The sequence below is a fragment of the Lonchura striata genome, chromosome 4 (assembly GCF_050655825.1).
Source record: "Lonchura striata isolate lonStrDom1 chromosome 4, ASM5065582v1, whole genome shotgun sequence".
In the NCBI taxonomy this organism is placed as follows: Eukaryota; Metazoa; Chordata; class Aves; order Passeriformes; family Estrildidae; genus Lonchura; species Lonchura striata.
In genome coordinates, this window is record NC_140706.1 from 34,827,845 (window position 1) to 34,836,281 (window position 8,437).

An 8,437-nucleotide genomic window follows, 5' to 3' on the forward strand; every position below is an offset into this window, starting at 1 on the left:
CCTGAGCATTGGATAGGAAAGTAGAACTGATGATTTCCTACTTTCCTTGTGTAATCATTTCTTTAGATATGTGGGTTTTTTTCTGAAGGATTTATGGTAATAGATGGAGCAAAATATTATAGTTTAAAGGGGTGGATGTAAAATATTATAAATAAGTTTAGTTCATAGTCTAGTGTGTTTTGTTAATCTAGTTGTTACTGAAGATTAATTTGTATGTTATAGAGTATAAAATAAATCACATTGGAGTACAGTGTTAATGAAATGTAGCTTTTGACGTTCCATCTGCACCCATTCTTAAAAATCTGCCAACATGAAAAGTCCTGTGATCTCACTTCTCAGCTAGAGTTTTGACAGATCTTGTTAGTGCTTGGTGAAAGTCCTAGCCCCAAAAATTGGTCTTTGGGGGTAACATCACTTTGCTATGTGAGCTTAAGAATGTTACGAGCAGTAACAGGTTTCTGCAGTGCTACTTCTCCCTGCCTGCTGTGTCTCTTCACTGGAGGTTACTGTTTGTATACCAGGACTGGCAGACTGGTGGATGTTTCATTCCAGATCCAACAGTTTAGCCTCTCTGACCTCCCTCTGCACTTTGCACTGAGAATAGCAGTTGCCTGCACCCCATTTCATCGACTCTAAATTCCCATCTAGGAGCTGCAAGGAAGGGCTGCAGGGCTTGTCGGGGGAGCATACATCAAGTATGTATATCATACCATCATCATTCCTGTTTTGAGTTCCAGGAATCATACTTACAGCAGTGCTAATAAAATCCACCAAAAGCAGCTGTATTGGACAAGGAAGAATTAACTGTTGATAACAATTAACAATTAATAATGAAGGGCTGAAGACAAGGTTATATTTGTCCATCTCTCAGGATGGTTTCAGCTGAAGAAAGATTTGCTACTCAAAAGGAGCAGGTTATTACCCACATGTGGGAGTATAGTATGTGTTCTCTCTTCAGTTGTGCAGTTGGTTGGTTATTGTGCAGCTCCAGAAAATGGATCAGCTTGCTGCCTGGCTAAAAAAAAGTATTTTTTTCTTTTTCAGAATGTAAGCGAGCTGTTCCATTTTACTTTAGGGCCACACAGTTGCTAATACTAACAAAAGGTCGAATGCAGGAATGTGTAGACACTGAGGAGCACAGGAAACTATCCAGCTGGTGACAGCACATTCTTAGTTTGGCAAAAGAAGACTCTCTTAAATTTTCCTGCAGATTGAAGTAAGATGCCTGTCTCTGCAGGTTTCATGATTCAATCCTCATGCTAGAGGCCTATCTGCTCTTTTTCCCCCCAGTACAATTTAGTAAAAGATATGAAAAATCTGGATGGGCATCTACTGTTGTTTTATTCTTTTTTTTTTATCAACAGGTTATTGTCATGTTTTCCTTATTCTATCTTCTGTCATGTAAATACTTAATTATCTACCATAGGTTTCCCATTTTCAGGATGGGAAAGTGCAGAGTCCCATATCACTTTCGGATCACCTTCTCTTTGTTAAAATGTGAATTTGAATTTCTGCTGACTGAGGAGGCTTTACGACTTCAGAACAGCTGCTGCTACTACAATGCTTTATGAAAATGTGAGCACTATTGAATTCAGTCTCCTTGACTGGCTATTTAATTGAAAGTCACTGTGAGATGTGCTTTGTGTTAACACTGCTGTGTTTGGACAGACTGTGAGATTGGATTCTTGGGGAGTTCTGTCACGGGGATGTCTGGTTACTGAATCACAAAGAGTTTTAGGGAAGAGACAATCACCAGTATGCTCAGTGGAGCTATGATAACATCTGCAGGCACACTCAAGAATAGAGCCATAACCCTGTAACTTAATTTGAAAAATCAAGACTCTTTCAGACTTGGGAATAGAAGTTTGATCTTGCATAAAGTTGTACTTTTATAACAATAATGTAGTGCCTTACTGTGAGAAATACAAGTGCTAATGCCAGATAAATATTCCAAATGTCATTTATAATTACAATTTTTGCACGTTGGTCAGGCAGCTATTCACAATATGCCAGTCAGTGTTGAACTTAACCATTATGTTCTACTTTGTACCTATATTTTTTCCAGGTTTGGCATTTGGGAAAAAATTGAAATGCATACTAGAAGTTCAGGTAATGTGGTCATCCAATAGACTATCTTATGTAAGTGCCTCTAAAGTATTTCTCACATATATGAAGTATTTCTCACAACAAATATCAAAATCCCTGGATAATACAGTACTACTGAAGCCTTTAGTCTCAGTATTCATTAAGAGTGCCCCAAAGAGGGAAAGGTTTTCTTTTCTTGGGAAATTCCAAAAGAGACCTAGACACCAGAGTCCAACATTTTAAACTCTGTGGAGACCTTAGTACTTTGTAGCATCTGCTGCTTTCTGGCTTTGTAAGTATCCCACATCTGTATGTGATTTTGTTAGTGAGATTGCATAAAGGTGGTAGCCCCCACTGCTACTAAGATAACAGTGCCAAAGCTCAACCCCAGGGCCTTGTTGGATGGACCTGCTGATCCACCACACTGAGTGCTGCTCAGCAGGCAGGCAGTTCATGCATCTCTGGCTTGCATTTTTTCCTAATGACTGTGCTGTTATGTGTGGAACATGAAAATCCATGTTCAAATAATAACCTGCCTAATTATCCTAGAACGCTGAGGCCAAACAATCTTTTTCTCCTCATTTTCCTTTAATAAGTAGCAATTCATTTATACTAGGCGGAACAGCCTCATTAAGAAATATGAGATGAGGAAGACAGCATGTGATTCCTTAAGGGTACACATCCTGACCCATGTCTGTTCTTGTCAGTGCTGGTTAGGTAATGTGTGAGTCAACACATACAGGTAATGAAGGCAACCACCAAGCCACATCTAAAATGCAGAGTAGATTTATTTAATTGTGAACATTGTTTACAACCCAGGGGAGGAGAGACACACAGGGACACAGGCTCCTTGGGCTTAGCTCACCCTAATGGGCACCAGGGGGGTCTCTGCCTGCCTTAATACTACAGAAGGCTTTGTGCATGTCTGTGAGAGTGTGTTATGTTCACAGGAATTCCACTTAAAACAGGCAGAAGATAAACCACACTAGGCATAATAAATGGAAATAGTTTTTCCTACACTGACATTTTTAGCAATCCCAGCTGCAAGGTCACCTGGAGCAAAACTATTCCCTCCTCCTCACCACATCTTCTGGTTTTAACCCTTTCCTCTGGTTCTTACCAGTATGTGGTAAGCACCTGGTAAGCATTCCTTGAATTCCTGCAGAACTCAGAAAACAGACCAAATTCCTGAATGGTTCACTAATAAGGCATTAAGGAACTTTCTGGCAAAACTTCTGACTACAAGAATTTGCTATCAGTGTGGTTCTTTTAACTTCCCACTTACGACATTTTGATTTTAACAAGTGTCTGTTTCCAATAATGTTATGACTTAATAGTGAACAACTAACAGCATACATATCTTGTGCCTCAGAATGACAAGCTAGGTGTCTTTTCTCCCAGAATGAGTATATTTTATTCTCAAACCAAATATGGGAGACTACCAGCCTAAGCACAACCCTTTTCGTTATACAGTCACAGTTTCAGGTCTGCCATCCCGTATGTGGAATTTATAGGTAACAAATTTCAGTATTTGTAATGATATTCTGGCAATGTTAGCAGCCTGTCCACAGGATAACAATTTAGCAGATATCTTTGTAATCTCAGTAATTAATTAATGATCACTATATCTTTCTTACATCCAAGAATGTTTACTTCAGCCTTACTTAACAGGGTTATGGAAACGTGTTCGGAAACGATGCTTCAGGGTGAGCTATCTGGTAAAGCAGTGTTACAGGCTGAAAAGTGCACACGGATTTAGGTGAGAGATTGTGAGTGCCATCTGTCTTAATCATACGGCTAAGCACCTTAAATTTATGTTTCAGGATATTTTGTAACTGAAACAGCTACATTCATTCATTTTTATTGCAGGGAATAAGTGGGAATTGTTTTATTTTATTCTGCAATCTGAATATATATTTTCCTGCATCTTGACTGCCTCAAACTCACATCTCTATTAAGTCTTCCAAAACTTCTGGAAAAATTATAGTTCTAGTTGACCAAACAAATTTCTGGACTTGCATTTGTACCAGAGAAGAGAGTACGATCATCTGGCAGGCCTGCAAAGAAATTATAGAACAAATTACCATTACTATAAAGTATTTACCATGGTGGTAAAATTATATGTGAATGGATGTAATGAAAAATTGAAGATCATTTCTTTTGACCTTACTGTGTGTTTGCACTGCAAAATCTTTTTATTATTTGCAATAGCTAGGAAATAATATTTTCAGTGGATATGTACACTATTCTCTAACTTAGCAGCTTTCAATAAAGCAAAGTAATGACACATACACTTGATTTTAAATAAATAGTTTAAGTTGGGTATACTTTCATTTTCAAAGTTGATGTAGTTGTGCTTTGTTTAGCACAAAACACTTGAGTATGGCTGGTTCTTGACTCACCATGAGCAAATGCAGCCTGCTGCCAGTTGGTGGCTGAGCCTGCAGTTCAGCTACTAAAGGAGTAGAATCCAAGAGCTGCGGATTTTGTGTGTCCCCCAGTCATTCCTGCTCCTAGGAAACAATCCCAACCTCAGTTGCAAGGGTTTTTTTCTGTTACTTTTTTCAATCCAGCAGCCCAAACAAGCTCTAAATATAGCATGAATCTAATTGCCTAAACTGTCATTAAAAGACGCCTCTCAATCAGCAGAGCCTGTTAGCTGATTGTCACCTGAAGCCTTGCAATTAACACTAGTATTTTTGGCAAAATAAAAAAGTGCAACTTGATTAATAGTGCTATCTCAGGAATGTTGTTTCTTTTTTATTTATTGCCATTAAAGCTGTCAGTCCTGCATACCATATTTTAAGATTTCACAATAGATACAGCTAAATGGATACATGAAAAATAGGCTTTATATGGCATATAGAGACTTTAGGAACAAAGGTGAAGTGCTTGAATTTTTCCATGTGCTTCATGTGTTGGTATAACAATAAATTAAATTAAGTTAATCCACCATGTGCAATCAATAAGGCTTTAAACTGAATTTGAAAGTAAAGTGTTCTAGGCAGCACCCAAATGTAGCTTGTGCAGAGCAATGAGGAGGAAACAAGAGTTGTTTGAATTGCAGCTGGTAATCGTTATCAGGGACTGAGTTCAGTAGTACCTAATGTATTACATTCAAACTAGCACCACCTGAGATCTGCTAAATAAAGTTTTATGTTAGTAGTCATGCCAGTTTTTTGGGGGCTGGCGGAGGGAGGAACCTCCTTTTCTGCACTATAGCTCCAGGGTTTTATTCCCCTCACCTGAATTCCACCTTCTAGTTTGTCCCATAACTACTTTTCTCCTTCTGTTTCAATCCATAGCTGAATAATTTATGTTCTAGTTTATCAAAACAAATTATAATTAGCAAAATATAAATAGTTGAAACATCTGTATGTGCTGTAATATCTGCATATCTGAATAGTTTTATGGCAAATTTTTTTTCTATGTTTATGTCTCATTCTACATTGCTGTGTCCAAAAATACCAAAGCCAGGCTGTAGAGGGATATTTTGTGTGGTTACACCTTGCTTTGATTACCTGATCTTTGTCAGGATTTGGCTCTGTGGGAATCCAAGAACCTTTAGTAGCTAAATGTTTAGTGCATTTCCCCTGCAAAAGGAAAACATATTTTCTGGTGTGTTTATGTGTGGTGGGGTTTTCTTGACTTTTAATTCCTTTTCGGTGGGTCTTGCAAAGATATAACAGTTTCAAAGGTAACTTTCTGAAACCTTCAGTCCTTATTGTGAACTTGTGTAACATTGTTGCTACTTTTAGCATCTGACACTGGTTTAAATTACTTTCCACAATCCTGAGTAATTTCTGATAAAAGAATGGGATAAGATAATATTAGATATATTTCTTCTGGTATACTTAAGAAATGCATTTGCTGAAAGCCCACTTTTATGGAAGGGTTGGTTTTTGTTTTTTTTTTTAGTTTTTGGGTTTTGGGTTTTTTTGTTGTTTGTTTTTTGTTTTGTGGTTTTTTTTAATTGTAAAGCCTTGTCCCATTGAATGACTTTGGACTGACTAAAAATAAGTATATTCTGTTTTTCTAGTGAAGTGTAGCATGAGACATTGCTTGGATTTCTAGATGAAACTGTACAGTGTTGAAATACTAGGTGATGACTGAACCTTGGAAGGAAGCTGAGAAGTGGCAAATACAGTGCAAATAACATGAGCTGCCTGAGAAGCAAAGGATAAATTATATATTCCATGTGTGCAGTAATAAAAAAGCAAGTGCATTATTTTTCTAATTGCTTGTTCATACAAATGGATTTTAAGCTTGTTTGTGCATTTTAGTGTTGAGTGTATTTTTTACTTTTATCCTCTACAAGGCCAAGCATTGACTTAAATGTTATTTCTCAGTTATAATCAAAGTTACACAGTTACATTCAAGACCACTTCACGTGAAAGGACCATCCTTAAGAAATTTCCCAACAGTCCACCATCTTTGCCTTGAGTGGAACTTTGGTTAAATGTATTTTTCACTTCCACAGGCTCAGCAGTATTACTGTAGTAATGAGTTTAACTTTTATATTGCAGAGTTGCTTTTCAAATGTAGTCTAGATTTAAAATTGAAGTTAAAATTTTAGTTTGTTTATAGAAATCTTGTAACTTCAGTGTTTTTCTAAAGACATTTCAAAATTTTCATTTTCTTGTTTAGGTCATCCTGAAGTTCTAGAACACATTTAATACATTTAAAAATGCTTGGATTTTGTTTCTTTTTTGTTAAAACCTTTGTAGTTTTGCTGGTATAGAATTATTTATAGTTGAGAAATGTAGTCTGAATTATTTATATGAGAGGTTATGCATTATTTTTTTCTCTAGTTGTTCTTAATGGATATTGCCATTGCCTTAGGTTTAAAATAATGTTAGCCTAAGCTAATATTGTACTTTTCAAAAGTCAGCTAGCTGGAGCAAAAACACTTTGCAAATGCTGCTTAACTGGGGATGGGGCACAAAGCTGATGATCCCTGTGCATTGTTTTTTGAATAAAGCTTAAAATGCATTTCTCAGTTTACCCCATTGCAGGTGGTCTCTTCCATACTGCAGTGTCCTTGTCTCTAATAAATGATGAAGGATTTTTTGCACATCAAATAATACTGTCACTGTCATCATGAGTACTGTGATAGAACAAAAGAAGTTATGTTTAAAGAAAACAGACAGAAGAAAAATCTAAATTCACGTTTGCTACAGAAGTGTATGGTAGATGATTATTTAGACCACATAGGCTTTTTTAGTGTCTGACTTAGATTTCAGCTCCGTAAGTAGCTGAACCAGTCAAATGGACTTTCTCCTCTGCCAAAACAGAGGAATTCTTGCTTCAATTTCTCCTTCAGTGTTCCTAACTACACAGTTCATACCACCTTTAAATCAGGCTCAGCTGCTCAGAGTCGAGACTGCTCTTTACTCTGCCATCTCCCTGTTAAGAAGACACACCTAAAACCTTAGTATTAAAAGATGAGTAGTGTTAGCACCTTTTCATAGTATGAACATATCACATGGCTAATTGCTGAAAGACAGTCATGTTGTTTGAAGTTGATTTTATAATAAAAAATGATAAAGCATACAAACTCTGCAGGGACTTGCACTTCCTACAGCAGTGGCAATTTAGTAAGTTAAATAACTAAAGCACTGTGTTTAGACAATACTGTGTACACTCTGAATTTTGCTCACCTGCAAATGTGCTTGATGCATTTTTAATAAGCTTTCATATGGAAAATAATTTGTTGGGTTCTCTCCTTAGATTGGCTTTTGTCGTTCCACTAATATAAATTATAGTGCATTGCTATACACTTCTAAATTAATTTTGAATGTATGTTTTGAATAGTCAAGTAAAAATTTGACATAAACAATCTTTCAGGTATCAGAGAAATAAAAACAGACATGCAGAATATTAAGTTACACTGGATGATAAACTCTGCCTATCATCAGCAAGCTGAATTGCAGAAATTGCAAAAGGTACAAGAAGAGGCACTGAAAAGAATTTTAAATCTCCTAGAATGTTCAGTTTGCTGTGAAGTCTGTTAAAGACTTTACAATACCTTTTGATTTCATGTGAAAGATGCTTAGCCACTAATGATCATCATTCATACAGATATTAAGGAAGGTATCCTCTGCTTCTTTGAAAGTCTCTTTGCATCATTGAGGTAAATTACTCTTATGTAAGTTTCCATTCCAGAAAAACAAGTAAGAACTAACACCTTTTTATGTAGGAAGGTGGATACAGAATAGGTGTATAATTGTAAAGGTCTGTAGTTACAGCTGTGATATAGTCATGTCCTAAAACTTGAGTGCATATTTTTAGTGTAAATTTAGTTGTACCTCAGTGAATTAATAAGTAGTATTCTAGTAATTTATTTGCTGAA